The sequence below is a fragment of the Canis aureus genome, chromosome 35 (genome assembly GCF_053574225.1).
Source record: "Canis aureus isolate CA01 chromosome 35, VMU_Caureus_v.1.0, whole genome shotgun sequence".
Classification (NCBI taxonomy): Eukaryota; Metazoa; Chordata; class Mammalia; order Carnivora; family Canidae; genus Canis; species Canis aureus.
Genome location: NC_135645.1, coordinates 27,630,717 through 27,655,908, shown reverse-complemented (window position 1 = coordinate 27,655,908; position 25,192 = coordinate 27,630,717). Strand labels below are relative to the sequence as shown.

Below are 25,192 nucleotides of genomic sequence, written 5' to 3'. Positions count from 1 at the left end.
TTTACAAAACATAAAATGCAGTGCTATTTCTCTAATAGCTGATAAACAATCACTGTGGTTTTCTATACATCTATTGGATTTTTCTAAGAAAACAAGTAACCATAACAACTCTAAAATAATATATATTTTAGACTATTACTAGTCACTAATATTTCTTCAAATATGAATACATGTATAAATATATCAACTCATGATTAAACCCATTGATTCATAATAACTTATGTTTTAATATCCATGACTTTGCTGCTTTTTAAAATTAACACAATATCCTCCAACTGCAGAAACAAGTACTTAGAAAACCAGCTATGTAATGGATCTCAGAATCCTAATGTTATATAAAAATTCTACTGATCAAAAATTCCATATCAAATACCGAAAGAAGCTCAGAGAGATGCAAAAAAAGTTTATCAAACAGGAATCCTTAATAAATATGTTGAAAACTCTGGACCTCAAGTTTCACTTCTCAACCATTAACTAATGAAAAAGAGGCAGCAACAAGAACAGATGTGGGCAACGAAGCAAACCCAGTACTGTGATTCTAAGTTTTCTATTATTTAATACAAAAAAGTTGAAACTATAGTGTCTTAGAATCCTCAGGTCTGGACTTAGTGATGGATAAGTGCCTTCAAAATTGTTCTGGGGGGCTTTCCTTGGTTGGACAAAGGGTTTTCCTAAGGTTTAAAAGACGGACTAAAACTTTTGAGATGGTCTAACCATTCTTCTTGTCTACACGCCCCCCACAGGTCTATTCTCAAATTGTCATCAGGATTGTTTTCCAGAAACTTACCATATCAGGCAAATCTCAGCCTTCAAAATTGTTCTTATTTCCCTACTGTCTACCTCATAACATATACACTGCACTTACCACAGTGAGGAACCCAACTCCTGGTTGGTTATAAGCGTCTGTATGATTTTTTAGGCCCAAACATAGGCATTTACAAAGGCTTTACCTGGCAGGCCTCATAGGAGAAAGCTGCTTCTCCCTACCCCAACGACCAGCGCCACCCACATGCCAAACTTGGAGCACAGTCAAAGCATGCAGTTCCCGAAAGAAGTTTTTAGTCAAAGATTCAGCCTCCACCCTACCCTCCCATGACTGGTCACACTGTTGGCAGGGCTGCATTCCTAGCTCAAGTGTCTTCGTCCTAGATCTCTATTTATAAGACCTTGGGCCAATGTTCTTTTCAGGTACCTTTGTAGAGGCCTGTTTATGGGGAAGAGCAGGGAGGAAACTTGGAGACATTTTCCTCTACTGTGACCCAAAACCCATTTTTTTTTTAAATATTTATTTATGATAGTCACACAGAGAGAGAGAGAGAGAGAGGCAGAGACACAGACAGAGGGAGAAGTAGGCTCCATGCACCGGGAGCCCGATGTGGGATTCGATCCCGGGTCTCCAGGATCACGCCCTGGGCCAAAGGCAGGCGCCAAACCGCTGCGCCACCCAGGGATCCCCCAAAACCCATTTTTTAAAAAAGATTTTATTTATTCATGAGACACACAGAAAGAGGCAGAGACACAGGCAGAGGTAGAAGTAGGCTCCCTAAGGGGAGCCTGATGTGAGACTCGATCCCAGGATCCCAGGATCATACCCTGAGCTGAAGGCAGATGCTCAACCATTGAGCCACCCATGCGTTAGCCAACACCCATTTTTTTTTCTACTCCAAACCCTTTCCTCTCACCCTTCCCCTGGACTCTAGGAGTCTTTTGTTGGGGCTTCCTTGATAGTGAGATGAACCCCACCCATGTCTGTTTTGATCCACCTCACCCTGACTTGTGTACCATTCCATGGGGGAAAATGAAACAGGAGTTCACACTTTTATCTAGTTTTAGCTTCTTGCTTATATCACAAAAATAATTAAAAGCTTAACTCTTCATTTTGGGCTTGTAGCTTTAATCCTTTAACCAGCTGCTCAGATACCTGACAGCTCAACTCTCTTGCTTTCAGCTCAGTTAAGCACCAGATGCATGGTGCTCAGCCTTTCAAAGCTTGCGCCAACGTATCTCCAGGGCACCTTTTCCATCATAGCTCCTACCATACCTGCGATTCAGCCACACTGTACTTGAACCCCAGGCTCCACTTTTATCCTATTTATTTATTTATTTATTTATTTATTTATTTATTTATTTGTTTATTTATTTAGATTTCATTTACTTATTTGAGAGAGAGAGAATGAGTGGGAGGAAGAGGTGGAGGAAGAGGGAGCAGGAGAAGCAGACTCCTCACTGGGCAGGGAGCCTAACGCAGGGCTTGATACCAGGATCCTGAGATCATGACCTGAGCCAAAGGCAGACATTTAACAAACTGAGCAACCCAGGCACCCCAACTTTTATCCTTTCTTATTCAGTTGTTTTGAACAATTCTTTGTCTAGAACCCTCCCTTTCTCCTTGTCACCGAATAAGGGTTACTTTTATGCTTTCTCAGATCTTGTAAGAGCTTTGCCACAGATTTATACATACCAGGTTATATTGCACTTCATATATCTACATATTTCTTCTTTTCATGATTGAGCTCTTGGCAGTCAAGGGCTGAAACACATTTTTATTTATATTCCTGGTTCCTGACCCAGAGTTTTGCACATCAAAGGTGCTTACTAAGAAACCTAGATCCCGGGATCCCTGGGTGGCACAGCGGTTTGGCGCCTGCCTTTGGCCCAGGGCGCGATCCTGGAGACCCGGGATCGAATCCCACGTCGGGCTCCCTGCATGGAGCCTGCTTCTCCCTCTGCCTGTGTCTCTGCCTCTCTCTCTCTCTCTCTCTCTCTCTCTCTCTCTCTCTGTGACTATCATAAATAAAAAAGAAAAGAAAAAGAAACCTAGATCCCTAATGAAGATTCTTAGATTTCATCATAAAAGTAAATTAAAAGTTGTGTTTAGGGGGTATGTGAGTGGTTCAGTCGGTTAAGCAGTTGCCTTTGGCTAAGGTCATGATCCCAGGGTCCTGGGATCAAGCCCCGCATCGGGCTCCCTTCTCAGAGGGGAGCGTACTTCTCCATCTATTCCCTACTTGTGCTCTTTGTCACTATCTCTGTCTTTCAAATAAGTAAAATCTTAAAAAAAAAAAAAAAAAAGTGTTTAGTAATGTGTTGAACAGAAAGACGATTGGAATAGGAAGGAACACTTGATTTTGATTATTTAAAACATCTGTGTAAAGCATATGTGACTTTGAATTTAGTTTTGCTCAAAGATTGTTATGTAAAATTATAGTCCTATTCCTATGAATTAATATAATTGAAAAGCTACACAGTGAAAAACCTTTCCTGTGTTAAAGAATTTCTATAATGCAGGTAATACCCAGTAGAAAACGAGCTGAGGGCTGAGTTTTATACATTAATGCTAAGAATATTGCTGAAATAAAGCATGATATTCATAAAGCTTAGTCTTTGTTTAAAAAAATATTATTTTTCTTATTTTTGTAGATAAAATAATTAAAATTGTAACTTTTAGTCTCAACAATATATAATAGTTTTTACTAGCTTTTGGTGTTATTTAAGCCAAGACTTACGCTAAAATAAAATGTAATCAATTCTACTTTACTTTTTGTTTTTAAATAAAAGAAATGTCAACAGAGATTTTATTTTTTAATTTTTGCACGGATGAACCATTGTCACATTCTCTTCTGCCAAATTATGCATTCGGTTCTTGGTCTCAAACCTCATAATTTTTTCTCTCAATTTAAGATTTTGATATAGTCCAATATTTATAATGTTTTCTCTCCTTGCCACTCTATTTAGTTCTATCTGTTCCACTTTTCCTTTCCTCTTTTGTGCTCAATATATAGATAATCAGTTACATTTTGGAAAATTACAGATGCTTATATAAGGTGATATTTTTATGTAAAAGCTTACATTATTGGAATGGCTTTTTTTAGGCAGCCTGATAATAAATTTCCTGTCACAATCTGAAATAGTTTTAAAGTTCTATCATATAGGAAAATACATTCTCTTTCACATTTGCAATTTCTGATTTTTGCATGTGATTCTTACACTTGTTCTTTCACTTAGCTAATATTTACTGATCACAAAGCATAAAACCAGAAATGTTTAAAAAAAAAATTACTGTTCTCAAAAGTTTCAAGTTTAGGAAGTTAAAATCCATGTACTGAATATTTGCTAAACCATGATAAGTACAATTCAAAAAAAGAAAGACCTTGGCCCCCCAAGTCCTCCTGAAGCCTGAAGGATGCATTGAAGGTTGTCAGTCACCAAATATGAATCCCCTACTACCTTCCAGACCCCAGACTAGTTGTGGAGGAATCCAATAGTAAACAAAACCAACATGTTTCCTACAGTTTGAGAGGGAATATTTACCTGGAAATATGGGAGATAAAAGAAGAACAAAACAATGACTAAGGCAAGGACACATAGGACACATCCAAACTCTGTGAAGCCATGGCAAAGTACGGTAAATACGGAGAAGAGAAAGATCTATTTTGCTTCTGTCTGTTTTGTCTTTGTTTCTTTTTGGGTGATGGGGAGCTTGGAGGCTGACAGGACCACTAGGTAGATGCAGGAGGGAAGAAACTGGAGAACTATTCAGTAGACTGCTCTTAAAAGGGTTTCTATAGGGTGAAGAAAATAGTTGTTTTTTTCTTACAAGCAGTCAGCGATTTGGACTACCGAGGCAAACTTGATTAACGGAGTGAAAGAGAGATAAGATCAAAAATGGACAGTCATAGTCCAGGATGGGACAATTCTGGTGTCATCCATACAAGCATCTCACAGTTTCTACATGCTCCCCTGGACTGACCAATCTCAGCAGCAGCTGAGATAAGATAAAAAAGATAAGATAAAAAAAGGTAAGAAATGGATACTGGGTGTTATGTAAGACCGATGAATCATTGAATCTGCCTCTGAAGCTAAGAGTACATTATATGTTAATCAATTGATTTTAAATTTTAAAAATTGTAAAAAAGAATTGAACAATTAGTCTAACTTTTGTTTTTGCCTAGAATGGGTAAAACTGACTTTTTTCAAATCGATTTGAAATATACTTAGAGTGAGTCAGCTCATTTCACTATTGCATCTGTCTAATAGTTCATTCTTGATTCACTCAGCAAGTATGTTTTAAGCCCTTACTATTCAACGGTCTTTGTCTTTCATGCTGAAGCTCCAGTTAACGCTGAAATGGACATCATACATAAGGAAGTAAGATAAATTATCAAAATATATAGTGTATCAGATATTGATGTTTTCTAAAGAAAAATAAATCAGGAAGGGAGAGAGAAATTGCAGTGATGAGGGTATAATATTTTAGACAGAGATGGAGAAGGCAGGCATTGCTGAGGAGATAACTTTAAAACCTGAAGGCAAAGAGGAAGTGAAATATGTGGACATTGGGGAGAAATGCATTCCAGGCAGATGAAAGATCAAGGAGTAAATGCCCTGACTCCCTGAGCTGGCCTGGCAAGCACAAAGGAATAGTAATAAGGACAACAGGAGAGGAACAAGATGGAGGAAAAGGGGCAGATTTTCTTCTAATTTACAGTAGCTCTCCCTTACCTGCAGTTTCTGCCACCCACCCAGAACCATGATCCCAAAGGAGATGATCCTCCGTCTGACAAGGCCTCAGATCTCTAGGAGCCTAATTCTAGGTCACAATGTCTACATCATTCATCTAACTTAATCTCATCACATGAGCATTTTATCATCCCAAGAAGGTGACTAGTGTACAATTAGATATTTTAAGAGAGAGACCACATTCACATAAGTTCTACTATAGCATATTGTTCTAATTTCTCTATTTTTGTGTTAGTTATTATTGCTAATCTTTTACTGTGCCTAATTTATAAATTAAACTTCATCATAGGTAATGTACATATAGGAAAAAACACAGTACACATAGGATTTTAGTACGATCTGTGATTTTAGGCATCCCTTGGGGGTGTTGGGCCTCATTCCCGTGAATAGGGGAAATACTGCACATGCCAACTCACTGTGAAGTTTGAGCAGAATGATGTCACCTGCTCTGACTGAATTACACCAGCAAGGGTATTATATGTGGACTAAAAAGGAACTAGGGTGGATGTAGGCAGTAGGATACTATTATAGTGCGACTACAAGAAAAGATGATGGTAGCTTAGACCCAAGTTAAAGCAATACAAGGATGCAGAAAAGGCTATTTTTGTCATTATAAGTAGCCAACTTAAATAAGAAAGGAAGTCCAAAAGTCCAATTAAGTGTCTATATTGATAAAGTTCAGAGAAATAATTCTAAGTCGTATGTCGCTTTCCATGAGAATGCTCTGAAAATATTTACTCTTCCTCTTCACTTAGAAACTACATAGGAGGAGTTAGGCTATGCAGTTGGTAAACTTGGGCTTTGTGATTGGTAAGAAGAAAATTTTCTCTTCTTTTTGTTCAAAATAACTACCAAGTACAAAATGGAAAGTTGAGTCATGAAAAGATGATTTCCAGAGTGATAAGAAATGAAGGCATCCAGAACCACAGAGATTGTGCCTTAGGTCATAGACTGTACAGTACAAAAGGAGAAGCAGGGACTCTGGAGCCAGACCAACGGGGTTTGATGACTCTCTGCTGTGTGACTTTGGAAAAATGACACAGCATCTCCTTTTAAATGGAGGTAATTGTGACCCACAGCATCGAGCTGGCTGGACTCACTAAACTAGTTGGTATATGAGACCATTAGAACAATGTCTACAACATGGCAATAGCCATTTGACTGTTAGCTCTCATTTTTTTAAATCTTTCCTGAGGCTAAAGAGAAAAGCCTCATTGTTTAATTCATTATTTTGTTCTGGAATTCAGTTTATATTAGACCCCAGAAGAACACTATCCCTAAAGCACAGGTTGATGTAGCAAACAAGGAGTTTAGGATTAAAGGTTACTTATTGCTTGAATTCAGAGGTCTCAGTAGAGCAAACTACAGTATGGAGTTGCATAAAAATTTCCAAAACATATGAAAATGAAAGTAACAATGAATAAAGGAAAGTTTTTAGACCAGTACCAGTAATAAATACTCAAAAAGTACTTGTTTAATGAATTGTTTCATAATTTATTAATTTTATTTTATATATAGCTCCATTAGATATTGGATATTAAAAACTCATTCTTCTCTCTCTTAGATTCTCAAATAAATGACTTACTATAGTTTTTTTTTCCTTAAAATTTAAAACTCTGGGAGTTGATTCTATCAAATAAACAAAACTACTAATTTAAGTAGTGTCAAAAAGTGTGACTAATACAATATTTACGCTGGATTTTTTTTATGCTGGATTTAAAATAGAATAATGTTTTAATGTGTTTTTTTATTCTGATTTAAGAAAGTGGAACTTTAATATTAGAGAAGTTGGAAATAGAGTCCTTTATTAGATGTCACATGTATTTGGTTCATGCTAATTTATCTTTGGCTCTATAATGGCAATGAGTTTAGAACTGAAGGTGGAAAACATCTGTTTAAATTCTATGTAGTAAAATAAATAAATAATAAATAAATAAATAAACAAACAAACAAACAAAAATAAATTCTATGCAGTTTCAGGATGCCTGGGTGGTTGAGTATCTGTCTATGGCTCAGGGCGTGATCCAGGGGTCCTGGGATTGATTCCTTCATCGGGCTCCCTGGAGGGAGCCTGCTTTTCCCTCTACCTGTGTCTCCTTCTCTTTCTATGTCTTTCATGAATAAATAAATAAAATCTTAAAAAAAATAAATTTAAAAAAATTCTATGTAGTTTCAAAGTCCTATGTTCCCACAAGTAGAGTATTTGTACTTTTGTCTAATTTTGTCTAATCATTTATTTTTCCCATTTCTGAGCAGGAAAGCAACATGTTGAGTACCTTTTGGAAGACAGGATGTTGGATAGTTAGAAAACTGTATGGTACTTGTATCACTCACTATTTACCTCATAATTAACTTCTTAGGTAATATTTTCAGTTGGCTTTCAAATAAAAAGTTAACTAGAAGAAGGCTAACTAATAGAAAAATTATCTCTACATTTCACTCTTGCCATGTAATCACTTAGGATGTGTTTGTTAGTCTAAAGTATGGCTGAGCCATTGATTTATAAAAATAAATGTATAACTAGAAAACTGTAAGAAATCAGATCCTACTTTTCTCTGGAATGATTTTAACAATTTACTCTTGGTTGTTGCTTTTATTTATTCAAAAGAGAAGGCCTTTTTCGGCATTTAACAGACTAGATTTGATATTTATACAAACATTCATATTTCTGAAAACCTTAATCACACCTTAAAATAATTATTCTGGTGATTGCACTTCAGTATTGCAGTTATCACAGTTAAAGATTAAAAATTGGCAGAAGTTTAGAAAAAGAAAGAAAAATACCAAATTTATACATTAAAAACTTGATTTTTAGATCTATTGTCATTTAGAATAATTTCTTTAATTTAAATCGGTTTGTCCTACCTTAGTCATAATTCTGCCAAAAAATTACAGGATATTTAAATACCTACAAAAAGTTTGAAATTTGCATATTTATATTTATAATTAGAGATTCAAACTCTATTTATATTTTCACATATCTTCACTTGCACTAAAAGCATAGAAGCATATACAAGTCAACAAATTACATCATTCACACCAGAACTGCCTGCAAAACTCTTACAGTGCTTTTACTTTTTTTATTTTTTGGCTTCTAATGAAATTAGTTATTCTTAATGTGGAGAACAAAGGCAAAAGGAAAACAGAAAAAAATTAACTTTCCTTTGTAGCCCATTGACAAGTACTTAAGACAGTCTTGGTGACCTTCCTCTGGGAACTCAACAGCTTCAATGTTAATACTTTGCTAGAGAAAAAAGACAAAGTTACTGTTAGGCTTTCTTTCAGTGATCGGTGGAGAAAATTAAAGAAAGCAGAGCCAGGCAGTAGGTTCCCCTTTAATGGGGAGCACTCCCGGGCAGGTTCCGTGACTCGGAGCGGAGGCCCCCTAGTCAGGGAAGTCGGCCCAGGAGGGGAAGGGTGTATGTTTTTTATGCCTGTGCAAGTTAAGGGAAAAAATGGGGTGGTTAGGGACATGTGTTTTATGTGCTAAGGTGAGGCAGGGTGCATGTTCTTGTTTTTGGCTGATTCTGGTGTTCTTCTTTTAGGTGGGTCTTGGTAGGTCGCCAGTTGTTTGTGACTTGATGAGTTTTAGGAACTTGTCTGAGGTGACATCTGTGGGAAGGGTGACCCCACCTATTAGCCTTAAGTCATCCATTTTGGAGAGGCCCTACCTCCGTCTGCCCAACAGTTACCTTGACATTAGCCGGAACTCCAGGGTTCCTGTAAGTCTTCTTTAACATAAAAATCCTTTTGGAAACTTACTCTGTCTTTTACCCTCCCTCCCCTAAGATATATGCTAGCAACTATCCTCCAAATTATGGCCCACTGTTACATCTGAAGGGTTTCATGAGTAAGGTTTTACTAGACAATAGTAAATGACCCCTCAAAGTCCTGGAAAATTCCTTAGAGACTTAACACTTCCCTAACCCCCTCCCAATTTGAGAGTATGTAATCAGTCACTCCCCACAATCTTAGTGCAGTTCTTTCTGTAAGTGGGTCCTGTCCCTGTGCTTTAAACACTGAAGACATCTCAAGAACTCTTTCTTGACCATGCATTACCAAACCCCATCATTTCACATTAATTCTCATTTCACTTTAGCTGTATCTACAAATAAACATCAAAATTATTGTAGAGTGGATCAATTTAGGACATGACAGTATAAAGAAGTGTTCTTGACTCACTTCTCAGTGAAACTGATGAAAGCTAAAAAAAAAAAAAAAAAAAATACAACCACTTAAGGTCTCTGACAATGATCTTAGGGGTGATCAAGTGAAGACATACTGTTCATGAACATCTATGAAAATATGTTAAGAAAGGCATAACTCTGTGGTGTTTGAACCAAGTGCTCTCTCCCGCTCACCAATGTCCCAACACAGTAAGGTGGAGGAGATACCACTCCAAATTGCTGCAGTTAAAAACACAGGGCTCTCTCTATCCCTGGCACCAGGATGGAAGACTTCCTTCCAGGGAGGAATATGACATCAGCATTTCTCTTCCTGCCCCCAGCTATCTATTCCCAAAACTAAATCCCAGGGGAGTACAGTTGAGAGGTGAGAGAAACACTTGTGGAACACAAGCTCTACTTTGTGTGGCCCATGCTGAGAATACAGGCCTCCTAATCACCACTACCCTGACTCCTGATAGTTGTTTCACATCAGGAGAGACACGTGAGAGTACTCAGGGTCCTGCTCCCCCCAGCTTTATCACTTGGTGCCTAGAGCAGGGGTGTCACTCAGAGAGAAGCCTGCATTCCCATCCTTAATTACAGAGCTCTGGCTCAGACGCTTTCCCTACAGGTAAGGACAGACCATAAGATATCAGTTTCTAATCTCTTCCCAAAGGAACTGACTTCATTTACAATAGAAAGTGAAGAAATTCAAGTCTTAAGAGTTTTAGTACCAATGGAAGTTATGGTGAAAGGCAATTGGGAAGAGATTCAAGACACAGGCTAAACTGTAGGTGGGACAGTTTTCAGAATATGTATCAGGGAATAAAAGAGATGAGAGGAACCCTCCTGGGCTCAGAACAAAATCAAACATTGACCTCAGAAAGTATTTCCTTTAAAGAAACCCTAATTTGGTTGAATTAGCATGTAGAGTAATTTATGCCCTAAGGCATGTTGAAAACAATACAGCAATCAGCTGGCAATTAGTGGAGTCTAACACCTGGTGTGGCCAGGGAAAGAAATAATCCAACTAATGCCATTTTCATCCCAAGGTGACTGTTGACTTGCCCAAATGTGCAATTCCTGAGGAACTACCTTGAGGGTCTGAACACTGAGTGGTAAGCAGGGGAAGAGATGGAGGAAAGATAGAATATGATTCATTAAAATCATCCAATCACTAAACAAATAATCAAGTAAAAAAAAAAAAAAGAATAATCCCACAGGGACAGGGTAACCACCAGTACCTAGAGTTGCTATGTATATTATGTAAAATGTCCAGTTTCAAAAAAAAAAAAATCGTAAGACCTACAAAGTACAACCCAGATACTGGGAGGGGGAAAAAAAAAACAAACAACAGCAGCCAACAGAAATTACCCATGAGACAGACCGAATGCCAGAAGTATCAGAAAAAAAGATGTTCAAGTGAGCATTATACATATGTTCAGGGGGCTAAAAATAAGTAAGTAAGTAAGTAAGTAAATAAATAAATACATACATACATAAATAAAAACCAAAAAAAAAAAACAACCCATGATCATTAAAATAAAGGAAGATATGCTGATAATGTAGCATCAGATAATCAATAAAGAGGTAAGAACTATAAAAAGGAACCAAATGCCACTTATGCAGTTGAAAAGTTACAAGAAGTGAAGTAAAAAATTCACTAGAGAGGCTCAAGAGTTTATTTAGACTAGCCAAAGAAAGAACAAATACACTTCAAGATAGATTAATAGGAATCATGCAAGCCAAGGAAGAGAGAAACATGGGACACCATCAAGAACACCAACATGCATGGAATGGTAATGAGGGAGCAAAAAGCAAGCTGAAGGGAAAGCTGGAGCTGACACCCAGCAACACCCGTCCAGGGAATATGTGTAACATTCCTCAGGCACTCCTGGCTGCCCAAGAACAAAGAAAAAGGGAAAAACAAATCTCAACTGATAGAGATCACAGTCAAGCAGGTGAGGAATCCCTATCAGTCTGCAACTGTCTTAATGATTTACAAGAAAAAGCTATCTTATCAATAGCCAGACCTCCAGAAGGCTAGAGACTCAATTTCCTGGGGCCTTAATGTCACCTTGCCCTTCATAGGATAAAAAAATCTTATATAATCATTCACTCCTCACACTTACTATACAGTTCTTACACCTGCGCACAAGTCCTGTCCCTCTGCTTTAGTAAAAGCACCATTTGTGCACGGAAAAGTTCTCAAGAATTCATTCTGGACCATTTGCTCTTGAACCCCACATCAAATTGAGTTAGGGACAAATAAGGCTAGACAGAGATAGTAGGGGGCTGTGGAATCAGGCTCACAAAAATCCCCAAAATGCTGAGGTGTAAGGAAACTAGAGACAAGGGAACAAGCCAGACCACCCTGCCCCAGGTGTGGGCGGGAGGGAGTCTTTCTTATGACAGTCATCTGTGACCAATGAAGAATAGGCAGATCCCAAAAGAGAAGTAAGCCATTAAAGAGGCTGTCACTAGTTCTTACTCGGTGGTGATGTCAATAGAGATGTTAAAAGGATTTAGGATCCCTGGTTGGCTTTCAATAAAAGACCAACCCTACAAGCCTGCAGTGGCAACCCTGTTGGGACCCGTCTCACTACTGAGAGCTTTCCCGTACCTTCACTTAATGAACTTCTATCCCTTGACTCACTCTCCTGTGTCCATGTCACTCTCGTGTGTCCTGTTCATTCTTCGTCTCAGTGAGATAAGCACCAAGCTCTCCCATGTCATCTCGAAAGCTGTGTCATTTCTTCACAAAACTCTTTTTTTTTTTGTCTTCAAAAGATCACAGAGATAGAAGTCAAAGTTCTGAGTTCCAGTTTGAAACTGCCATTTATTAACCAGATGAGCTCCAGCAATTGTTCAGTGATGTAGGAAAGAGGTTAGGGTTGGAAGCTGATGGCCAAGAAAGAATTCTTCAGGCATCTTTGGTGCCAAAAATGTGGTTTTATAAAACCCTGGGGACAGGGTCCATGGGCAGAAGGTGTCATTCATGAGACCCCTCAGATGAGTCTCAGTCGGTGAGCCGAGGGCTTGGAGGATGATTCCTAACATGCATCTGGTGGGGCGGGCAGAGTAAAAGGGAGCTTCCAAAGGAACTTCTCTATGTGCAGAATAGACTCACAGGATCCTGGGGGGCCGGGGTCAGATCGCCTTTGCCCTTAGCAAGGTGTCAGAGTCGAGGCAGCTGAGCCCCAGAGGAAAGGTCACCCTGCCTTCAAGGACATTGACCCGGCTGTAAATAGTAAGGTGATTTAACGATTTCCTTCTGCCTTTGTTCCTCACATTACTCAGCATCTCCGAGTGTCCAGTCTCCTTATGTTTCAAGCAAACAAAAAATGAATTTAGACTCAATGATGTATGTGAAAGCCTTTGGAAAATACTAGTCGTGAGTGAATATAAAATGCTTTCTTTTTTTTAAGTGAAAATGTTTTTGGGAACTTAAACTAAGCCACTAGATTGTTCCAATTCACCCTTTGGAATTGCTTCACTCTATAGAACGCAGCCTAATGGAGACAACTGGCAAAAATGAAGAAGGCTGTTTTCTGTATTGTAAAAGCTATTAGTCTTTCTGTTAAAAAGACACAGTTTGCACATCACTACAGGCAAAGAAAATATATTAGTGATAGTTGAATAAGCACTAGATCAATAAGCTCTAAATCAAGCATTTGAGGATTTATTGAGAATTTTGATATTACCAATGCAATTATAAAAAATGCCAGAGGTTTCTAAAAAGCTGTTCTTATAGTCGTGTTGATCAATTTCTTTAGAAGAGAAGCATACATGGGGCTTTTTGGTTTATAAAACTAGTAAGAAAAACACTATTCAGAATAAACATAATTTATATTGATAGTACTTTGAATGCTTTGAAATTAACTTGCTATTAACTATAGAAGTGACTTGCTCTGACCCATGTTTTATATATATATATAGACATTCATGATAGAAGTGAACTAGTGACAGAGACACCAACTCACATGAACTAAGGTACAGTTTCTTAGAAACTGCTGGAAATCGTGATTCTGTTTTGGCAAAATGACCAAATGCCTACAGAAATTGTTTTAATTTTGATAGATGCAAACCTAGCTTTAATTTTCGGTAGTTCCTGAGAATAGTGTAATGTGTTTTGGAGATGTTGGTGAGATCTGAAGTCAATGGCCAAGCATGAATTCTTGAAACGTCTTCAATGCAAAAAAATGTGGTTTTGGGGACAGGACCCAAGGGCTGATGCAACTCCCGCCTGCCTGCACCTGCCTGCTGCCCCAGGACTGGGAAGAGCAACTGATTATATACTTTGGATTGCGGAGAAGTAAAGATAAGGAAAGTTCCAAAAGGACTTTCATATGCTGCAGGAGACTCACAGGATCCTGGAGGCCTTGCTAATGCCAAGCTAAGGTTGCTTTTCCCTCTAGCAAGGCATTCACATCACGACAGTTGGGACTTTCCTGGAGGAATGTCACACTCTGCCTGCCTCAAGTATTTGTAAGGGCATTTAGCTTTATCTACATTTCCTTCTAACTCTTTCCCACATCAAGTGTACCAGATAGCACTGCTTGTGAATAACAGTATAAGGGGTTTAGTCAACATTGGGGGATGGGTAGGAGTCTTCCTCACACAAAAGAAATTTGGAGGTAGCTCTGTGATTTGTAGTAGAGGAATCCTTCCCAGGCCCAGTGAAGTAGAGCTGGCCTGTGCTAGTTCTTACCAGTGGAGAGATGGACGGGACGTCTATCAGAGCTGTAAGAGGCATCGCGTGATCTGGCCTATCTCTCTTGTAAGTTTCCTGGATAAATACATGGAATATAAATTAGTTTATATACTTAATATTAGCAGAAAAAGTTTAGACTGATTTTTGAAATAATAAATAAGCCAACACTTAAAACTACATGTAATTCCTATAAGCAGCACTAATTATCACCTGACCACAGTACGTCCTAGGAGAGGCACCCACATCCAGCTGAACTCGAAGGAAATATGTCCAGGGGCTTTGTACAGAGAGACTATGGCCAACAGGAAGGACCACAAGGCCATCCAGCTCCCATTGTCAGAGGCAGCTGGACAGGGTGTGAAGAGTCACTCAAAGTTTGGGTAAGAGAGTGAGGAAGGGAAGTCACTGAGTGCAGTGGCTGACCTGTTTAAGATGGCAATTCCGGGACTGTTGAATGACGTATTTCTTCCACCTGTCCTCATCGTGGGAATTAAGTCTTGCTCCAATTGGCAGCTTGTTTTCATTATTGCCATGAGGGAGGCAGAGAACAAACTGAGTAATTCTAGGACATAGTAACTGTTACTCTACTCAGAAGCATCATCATCCTAAATGAGGCATTGGCAGAAAACCTAACTTTACAAATAAAATCTTGTTCTCTTAAAATGCAGGCTCGTTTAGGGGCAAGGGCCTTTATCAGATGACCTCCTTAATAACTACCTTGAACTATTTTGATTTACTGAAGTCCATACCTCCAAATGCCTCACATTCCCAATCCTTCATTCTAGATAACTCAAGAACACCTAGAAGAATGGGTTTCTAAATTACTGAAGCAGGAAAGCGAGGTTCTTGTCCCATGGAGTAGAAGGATGAACTTCACGGACAAAGGAGGGCAAGTAAAGCCACAGAGTTTTATTAAGCAAGGATACAGAAGGAGCTCTCAGGGATGAGAGGGTTCCTGACAGGGTTGCCACTGAGGGCTTTTAGGCTTGGTCTTTTATTGAAGGCTAACCAGGGAGCTTAAGTCCTTTTAACATCTCTACTGATAGTACCTTTGAGTAGGATTAATGATAGCACCTTTAATGACTTGCTTCTGGGTTTTGTGGTGTTTTTTTGTTTTTGGGGTTTTTTTTTTTTTTTTTTTTTTTTTGGTCCTGTAATTCTTTGTTGTTCACAAGTAGCTGTTATAACAAGACCCTGCCGCAGGATCCCGGGGTGGCTCAGTGGTTTAGTGCCTGCCTTCAGCCCAAGGTGTGATCCTGGAGACCCAGGATCGAGTCCTACGTCGGGCTCCCTGCCCGGAGCCTGCTTCTCCCTCTGCCCATGTCTCTGCTTCTCTCTCTATGTCTCTCATGAATAAATAAAATCTTAAAAAAAAAAAAAAAGACCCCTGCCTCTGACACCTGGGACAGGATGGTCTGATTTGTTCCCATATCTATGGTTTCCTTACATGTCTACATTTCTGGATTTCTATGAGCTGATCCCATAGCCCCCTACCTAAGCCCGCCTATCACTTACTCATTACTATGAAGGTCTTACTTTATTCCTTGGAAATATACACTCCTTGGTAAATTCTATTTAATTATTCCTCAGGCAACTGTATTAATCCATTTACTAATGCTGACAAATATTAAGATTAAGCTGTATATGCTGTAATTTTCTTAAGTTGTAAATATCTAAAAATAAATTTAAATATTTATGAGAACACCGAAAGAGAAGAGGAAACCAAAGACTGAAAGTAACAGTAACAACAGATCCTTTATAAGTTTTGGATGAATTGGTCAGACGCATGTAATATGCTCAAATGAACCACATGTACTTAACATAGATATGCTGTGTAAAATCTTGGCTAACTAAAAGTACAGTTATATAAAGGCTGAATAAAAATGGTCTACCCAGAGTAGCTATCATCACCGAAATCCTATGTATCAGGAGGAAACAGCCAGCATTGTTTTTTTCTATTACAAGGACATTTTTCCTCTCAAGTCATTCAACCATAATAAATTTGAAATTATATAAATAAATCTACATTTCCTTATTTCACAGGAAAAGAACTCTCTGTGAGGTTCAGTAAAACTTCAAGGATGTTGATCAGTGTCATGGTCTAATTTGGTCTATGTGTCTCTTGTTTTTCATTTATATTTGTGCAACATCTTAGACTCTTAGGCCAGTTCTCACTGAATTAGACAATTTTGCTAATGGGAGAATGATGATGATCATAAAAATAACTATTGCAACAAGTGTTTAACCTCAGAATTACATTTAATTAAATGCTTCTGGTTTGTATCAATACTTTATTTGCCTTAGGAAATAGGATTTTTTTTTTTTAGTGATGATGAGTTGCAAATTTTATTCAGCATTTTATTCTGAAAAATTCCTTGCTCCTCATTTATTCTAAAATATGCATAGGGAACAATATGTTGAAGAGTAAGAATTATATAGATTTGAGGAAGAGAGAAAGATCATACAGGTTTCATTTTTAACAAAAGAAAATAGTATATGAAAGTGTGACTAAATCAATAATGAATTGTAATATATCCATTTTATAACAAGTAAATATAATACTTTACAATAGCAACTAGTCACCTGTGCACCATTATAAATTAGAACCATAAATCCACTAACTTCATGGTTCTTATCGATTTTACTTACTGATAGATTTGTAGCCTGACTATAATCTATTTACTCATTGTCACAGATTCAATATTCAAGTAAAATAGCTTCTATGATGCAAATGTTGCTTTATTACTTGAAATTCGAAAACAGAAAGAAATTTTTGTTGCCTTATTAGGAAAAGCAATAGAACAAAATGGTAAAAAAAAAAATTACAAATATATTTAGGGGTACCTGGGTGGCTCAGGCAGTTCAGCATTTACTTTTCATTTTGGGCTCCAGTCATGATCTCAGGGTCCTGAGATCCAGCCCTGTGTAGATTGGGGTCTGAGCTCAGCAGGGAGTCTGCTTGAGATTCTCTTTCTTTCTCTCTCTGTACCCCCCAAGCATGCATGCATGCATGAAGGTGCCCTCTCTCCTTCTCTCAAATAAATGTATTTTAAGTGTAATTGTTATTTTTTAAAAGATTTATCATATGTATCTTTTTTTTAAAGATTTTCTTTATTTATTAATGAGAGAGACACATAGAGAGAGTGACAGAGACACAGGCAGAAGGAAAAGCAGGCTCCACACAGGGAACCCGACGTGGTACTCAATCCTGAGTCTCCAGGATCACACCCTGGGCTGAAGGCAGGCGCCAAACCGCTGAGTATCAAAATTTTTTCAAATGAGCTGGCAAGACAAATTAAACAGATACAAATTTTGTAAACACTTGCATTATGTCAAAAAAAGATAAAGAATCTAATTTTAAAATGACAAGTACCAATAGCAGCAAATTAAAACATTCCATTGAACAGTACTCTACACCCGGGCTGCCCTATCATATATATCTTGATACTATTACTACTAATGAAGATCCGTGAAAGCTTGGTTATTCTTCTAAAATCACTGTCATTTGAGTGTTCTTTTAAGGCATGATATTAACTATGCCTGAAAATAAAAGTAAAGAATTAATATATCTATCTATATTATACTAATTCAGTAGCTTGTTTTTGCTTATTTGTTTGATTTTGTTCTCCCATGACTATTACTAGCATTCACTTTAGCCACAGGCCAATTGGTGATCTCACTGACAAATGTCATTGGAATCCACATCTCACTTTCACCCCTTATCCTTGGTATCATAGATCTAATCATCTCTCCAAAGAAAGCCAACTGAGATACAGTTCTCTATTTTAACAGATGTGGAATAAAATTGCTAAATATTTATTTCAGAGGTGGGGATTAAAGTTATGCTTTATGCAACAAAACCATATTATTACAGAACAAACTAACATTGGAAAGTGTTGAGGGAGCAGAGGGCAAGCTGAGGACAAAGCACAGGCTGACCCTCCAGAACCTACCCTCCCATCTCACTCCAGTGTGGGATCTATGTGACATTCCTCCAGGAAGCTCCCAACTGTCTTAATGTCAATGCCTTGCTAGAGGGAAATATAACCTTGATTTGACAATGACAAGGCCTCCAATATCTTGTAAGGTCCTCCATAGCATATGAAAGTTCTTTTGAAAATCTCCCTTTCCCTTACCTCCCTGAGCTCCCAAATATATAATCAGCTACCTCTCACAATTCCCGTGCAGCAGCTCTTTCTGTCCTTAGGTCCTGTCCCCGTGCTTTAACAAAACCACCATTTTGCACCAAAGACATCTCAAGAATTCTTTCCTGGTCGTTGGCTCTGGGTCTCATCCTGCCTCACCTATATTCCAAAACTACATCAAAAGCTGCTCACACACAGGAACACGCAAAAACCCTGCAGTGCTGAGCTTCTGTGTATGAGGAGAGCATATATGAGCCCACTCTTGCATAAGGACCAAATCAGAAAGGCCTTTGAATGGCCATACCCAGGTGTGCGGGCCTTATTTTTCAGGCAATGGGAAACAACAGAAGATTTTTAAAGCACTAGAGTTAAAGACCAATCTAACCTTAAAAGATTACCTGCCAGAGTAGTAGTAGATAAAGAGGATAGAGGCTAGAAACAAAGATTGGGAATGATGTTACTGAATGCATTCAGCGAAAGAATTTGAGATGCTGAATGATGTGCAAGAGGGTGAGGAGACAAGTTTAAAGAAATGTAGGGAAGAGATTTCACAGGAGAAAGTAAATGAATGGATGTGGTGATACAAGGAAGCAGCTGCCTCTTCAGGAATTTGGCTGCCACATTTTTGGTTCTTGGTCACACATGATCTCTGTTGTTGACGTTCATTTAGAGCAAGCAGAGATTAAGGTGGAGAGACCGGTGCCAAACCTCTCAATGAATCCAAGAAGTGATTTGGATATTAGTAGCTGTTGTAAGGTAGAAAAATAGTATAATGAGACAATTTCATCTTCTATCAGAGGGATTTTTAAACAAAGGAGAAATAAAACAGATTGGAAAATGCTATAAAAGGCCAGAAGAATCTTTTTAATTTGGCTTTCTCAGGATCTGGGGACACAGTGCAGAATCTTCCATTTCTAAAGTGTGGTGAGAATTTCAAATAAGATAAATAGGGAGAGAGCATTAAAAAGCCTAGGAGAAGTTTGAGTACATTCTGATATTTATTGACAATTGAATATATTTGTTAAATGTATAAGCAAAATAATTAGACACTAATTATGAAGATGGGTGATAGTCTACAACAGTTATACCCAATCATGTTGATTTGCCCTCCATGGAACATTTGGCAGAGTCTGGAGGCATTTTTGGTTGTCTCAGCTGGGGGCAAAGTGTAGGGGATGTGCTAATGGCACCTAGAGACCAGGATGTTGATAAACACTCTACAGTGACAGGGCTTTCCCCCACAACAAAGGGCTTTCCCCCACAACAAAGAATTATCTGGCCTAAAATACTAATACGGATAAAATTGAGAAAAATGTAGCTTGGAGATTAGTTTGAGGTGCTGTAGATGAAAATCAAGACAGGAAGAAGTGGTTTGAGAGACTGAAGCCAAAAGAGAATGGGATTAAAAGCCTCAAAAGAGTTGTTCTTTCTGGCCCACCATTCACCTCAACTGCAATCCTAATTTATGTGATTTTTCTGAAGCATAGTGAAAAACTGTGAGTTATAAGTTCTTTTAACAAGTGCTTTGAAAATAATAATGCCTTGACCCTGAAGGAGAGTGAACGTAACTTTCCATTCCTTAAGTGTGGGATTTCCTTCCAAAAAGTATGCTGTAGGAAAGGGGGAAATAGAGAACTTTACAGTGGAGAAACCCGACAATCACCACTTCAGGTGATCAAGGTCAGATGAACAGTGATAAATGATGTTAACAGTATATACTGTTGATAAAATGTGATGAAAATGACACTTTATCCCTGTCGTCTTCCTCCAAAAACCCCATAATCACAGTCTCATCATTAAAAAAAAAAAATCAGAGAAATTCCAACAGTCTTACAGTATACCTGACCAGTACTCCTCACAACTGCCAAGGTCATCATGAACCAGGAAAGTTAGAGAGGTTGTCACAGCTAAGAGCTGCCAAAGGAGACGTGACAACTAAATGTAATCTAGTAACCTGGATGGAATTCTGGGTGAGGTGGGGGGGTGGAGGGGTAGAAGGGGAGAAGTACATTAGATAAAAACTAAGGAAATCTGAATAAACTATCAATTTTAGTTAACACTTAATTGATCAATACTAGTTCATTAACTGTGACAAATGTACCATACTATATTATAAGATATTAATAATAGAGAAAACTATGTAGAGAAAAGAGGCATATGGGACTTCTGTACCATGTTCTCAATTTTTCTGTATATCTAAAGCTGTTATAAAAGTGGAATCTACTAATAAAAACATTTTAATAAGTGAAGTTTTTAAACAAAAAACATGATAATGATTAAATGTCGTTTATGCTGAAATTTGGTAAGCAAACTGAAAACTGAAAAAAAATCTTTGGAAATTACTTAGGAGTTTACTTACACAACAATATTCAAAAATGATATAACTTTTATCCCTTTTCTAAATGTTCATTACATGAAAACTGCTAATGCATGATGGCAGAAATGCATCTAGTGTATGTGTATATATAATAGCAATGAGATATTTTTCAAACATTGAAGTGTGAAGCATTAGTCTTCTAGGTTCTAGTGACTATCAAGGCTATAGCTATCTTACATGATAGATTTGTTCCCAGCACAAGAACATTAAAAGATTATATTCAAAAGATAAAGTTTCTCTGACCACAATGTTTCTAATGGCTTTTCTCCCCCAGGACATTTACTGAAGAGACTGTTTTCCATTGAGTATCTTTGATTTCATTGTCAAATATTAGTTGACCATCTATGTGTGGGCTTAGTTCTGGGCTCTCAATTCTGTTCTATTGGCCCGTGTGTTTCTTTTGATCACTGTTTTGATGATTATAGTTTCCTAATACAGTCTGAAATGAGGAAATGTGATGCCTCTGGCTCTGTTCTTTCTCAGGATTGCTTTGGCTACTCAGGGTCTTTTGTGTTCCATACCGATTTTAGGTTTGTTTTTTTGTTTTTCCTATTGCTGTAAAAAATGCTATTGATTTTTGATAGAGATTGCACTGACTCTATAGATTACTTTGGGTATTTTAACAATATTAATTCTTCCAACCCATGAACACAGGATTTCTGTTTGTGTCTTCTTCAATTTCTTTCATCAATAGTTTTCAGCCTACAGGTCTTTTACTTCCTTGGTTAAATTTATTCCTAAGTATTTTATTAATTTTTGATGCAATTGTAAAGGAGATTGTTTTACTTCTTTTTCAGGTAATTCATGAGTGTGTACAGAAACACTGATTTTTGCATGTCGAATTTCACAATACCTTTATTTTTTTTTTAAATAATGGTCACTGCTCCAGGATAAACCACTCAGTTTGAGAAGAAATAAAGAAAGAGAATTAACATTTACTGAGGTTTGCACTCCTAACATGGGCCTCACCATTTATTTTCACAGCACTGATAACTGATCAATGAGAAAGTTTGTTGTTGTTTTTTTTTTTGAATAATGAGAAAGTTTAAGTAGTATTTTATTTTTTCCTGTGAAGTTAGTAAATGCGAGCGCTGCAGTTTGGACTCAACTCTGACTTAAAAGCCTATATTCTTTCTACTGCAATTACAGTGTGGATTAAAACACTTCTAAAACATAAAAAAAGTAAGACTGATAAATTAAAATGTTAGCACGGGGCACCTGAGTAGATCAATTGGTTAAGCGGCTGACTCTTGATGTTGGCTCAGATCATGATCTCAGGGTCCTAGCATGGAGCTCCACATTGGCTCCCTGCTTAGCTCTCCCACTACCTCTGCCCCTCCCTTGCTTGTGTGTATGGGCTCTCTCTCTTTGTCAAATAAATACAATTTAATTTAATTTAATTTAATTTAATTTAATTTAATTTAGTAAGACTATGTGTCTTATTTTGTGTACAAATAGTAGTTTCAGACCTCTGCATAATACTCTAAGGTTTGAAATCAGTACATTTTCCCCAGATTTTCTCAACTTACTGAAAGTACAAATCATACAACAGTGAACATCTATCTGCACATGTGCCCGTCTATGGTACTGCATTAGAATGTCTACTAAATACTATCCAGGAGTAGAATTTCTATTCTACTATATATTCTTTCTATATATTAAGGAAGTCCTAGCTAGGATATGCACCCAGTGTTACCTGGTAGGTGCCAGAGTTTGTGAAATGAAATGAAATCCAAAAATGAAATTAAATCCAAAATTACAGGATCTGGGATTACTTATAATGCCCTATCCCCACACACTTAGCATTATCCGTGTTTCTAGTATTTTTCAGGCTTAGAGGTAAAGGGATATTATGTGGTTATTTTAATTATAACTTCCTTAACTATATTCAACATTTTGAGATTCCACTTCCATGAATTTCTGCACGACTTTTGACAATTTTCTATTGCTGTTCCTGCCCTCTATTTTCTAATTTGTAAGCATTCCATTTAGACTGCAGATATTAATCCCTTGTCAGTTTTAGACAATATATATATCTTTCTGTTTTCTACCTATTAATGTTTTCCATGATGTTCATGATGCACTTTATTAAATAAAATTTTTAAATTTTAAACTAATTAGTTTTTGCTAATGGTCTCAATTGCTTTTTAAGAAATGTATTGAAGCATAAAATGTATACAGGAAAAAGAATAGTCTTTTCAATAAATGATATTTGGAAAAATGGAGGCCCATATGAAAAAATATGAACCTCATATCTTTACACGAAAGTTAAATTAAAAGTGGAATCATTTACCTAAATGTAAAATGCAAAACTGTAACATTTCAAGGAGAATATGTAGGAGAAAATCTGTGTAGCCTTCTGCTTGGTTATGAGTTTTTAGATACAACACAAAAAGCACAATCTATGAAAGAAAAAGTTGGCAAATTGGACTTTATTAAAATTATAAGTGTTTGCTCTGTAAAAGGCACTGGTAGGAGAATCAAGAGAAGCCACAGACTGAGAGAAATATTTGAAAACCCCACATCTGAAAAAAAAAAAAGCAATTGTATCTGGACTATAGAAGGAACTCTTTTAATCAGCAATAATGAAACAATCCAATTAAGAACTGGGCAGAAATATCTGGATAGATATCTCATCAAAGAAACTGGAGAGGTAGTAAGTAAGCATACGAAAAGATCTCAACATCATATGTCATTAGGGAAATTTAAATTAAAACAATGGCACACCACTTCATGTCTATTATGATGACTAAAATACAAAAATTGACAAAACAAATTGCTGGTGAAAATTCAAAGCAACAAGCCACATTAAAAGACAGTCTGGCAGTTCTTACAAACCTAAATATAATCTTATCATGTGATCCAGGAATTACACTCTTAGATAACTGCCTAACTGATTTGAAAATGTATGTCCACACGAAACCCCGCATGAGAATGCAGCTTTATTCATAATAACCAAAATCTGTAAACCCCCATGATGTCCTTCAACAGGTTAACTGATAAACAAATTTGGTATACCCAATACAGTGGGCTACTATTCAGCAATAAAAAGGAATTATCTAAAAAAAAAAAAGGAATTAGCTAGCAATCTATAACACCATTAATGAATCTTAACGTCATTTTGCTCAGAGAAAGATACCAGTCAGAAAAGGCTACAGATTGTTTGATTCCAATTATATGACATACCAGAAAAAAACCAAAAATATGGAGACAATAAAATGATCAGTAATTGTCAAGGGTTTGGGGTAAGAATGGCGAATAATAGGTAAATCACAGAGGATTTCTTAGGGTGATGAAACTATTCTGTACGATTCACTATAGTAGAGGATACATGACACTGCGCATTTGTCAAAGCCCACAGGACTTCACAGCACAAGGGTGAGCCAAAACTTTTAAAAATAATTTAGGACTTCACTGAATACCAGGCCCACTACAGGAACTCATCTCATGCTTCATTTAAGTCAATATCCCTACATCCCTAAGAATAAAAACTATTATTTCTCTCTGATCTGGTGTCATTTTCCTTCTGTCTTAAAGACTTGCCTTAAGATTTCTTGTAGGGTATATCTGCTAGTGATGAATTCTTTCAGATTTTGTATGTCTGAAAAAAGTCTTTATTTTATCTCTGTTTTTGAAAGATATTTTTCCTGTTTAGAATTTGTGGCTGATAGTTTTGTTTTTCGGTACTTTAAATAACTGTCTTCTGACTTGCATTGTTTCTGATGATAAATTTGTTGCCATCTTTATCTTTGTATAACTTGCTCTAATTCTCTAGCCCCTTTAAGATTTATATTTAACAGTGATTTTAAACAGTTTGATCATCATGTGCCTATGTCGTTAAATTCTTTTTCCTCATGCTTGGGTTCGTCGAGCTTCTCAGGTTTGTGAGTTTATAATTTTCTCCACTTTGGGGAATATTTGAACATTATTTCTCTAAACATTTTTTTCCTTTCTGCTCCTCCCTCTCCTTTCTCTCCTCCAATTACATATAGTAGGTCAGCTAAAGTTGTCCCATAGCTTACTAATACTCTTCATTTTTAAAAATTCTGTTTTTCTCTACATATTTAAGTTTTCAGAGTTTTTGCTGCTATGTCTTCAAGTGTATTCACTCTTACGCTGTGATGTCATGCCAGTCATCAATTCTATCCAGTATTTTATTTATTTATTTATTTATTTATTTATTTATTTATTTATCCATTTATTTATTTATTTTTATTGGAGTTCAATTTGCCAACATATAGCATATCACCCAGTGCTCATCCCACCAAGT

At 37.2% G+C, this 25,192-nt stretch overlaps 1 long non-coding RNA gene across 5 annotated transcripts in view; it reads left to right on the top strand.

Annotated features, from left to right (window-relative positions):
* Positions 1-4,771, top strand: part of LOC144305046 (uncharacterized) — a 59,103-nt gene extending 54,332 nt beyond the window's left edge. For 4 of the 5 annotated variants that reach the window (XR_013372076.1, XR_013372075.1, XR_013372077.1 and 1 more), the window contains one exon: positions 4,293-4,429. This is a non-coding gene — a long non-coding RNA (uncharacterized LOC144305046). Of the gene's footprint in view, positions 1-4,292; positions 4,430-4,603 lie in introns of those variants that run through there. The other variant, XR_013372074.1, reaches the window with a different exon arrangement.
* The last annotated feature ends 20,421 nt before the right edge of the window (positions 4,772-25,192 follow it).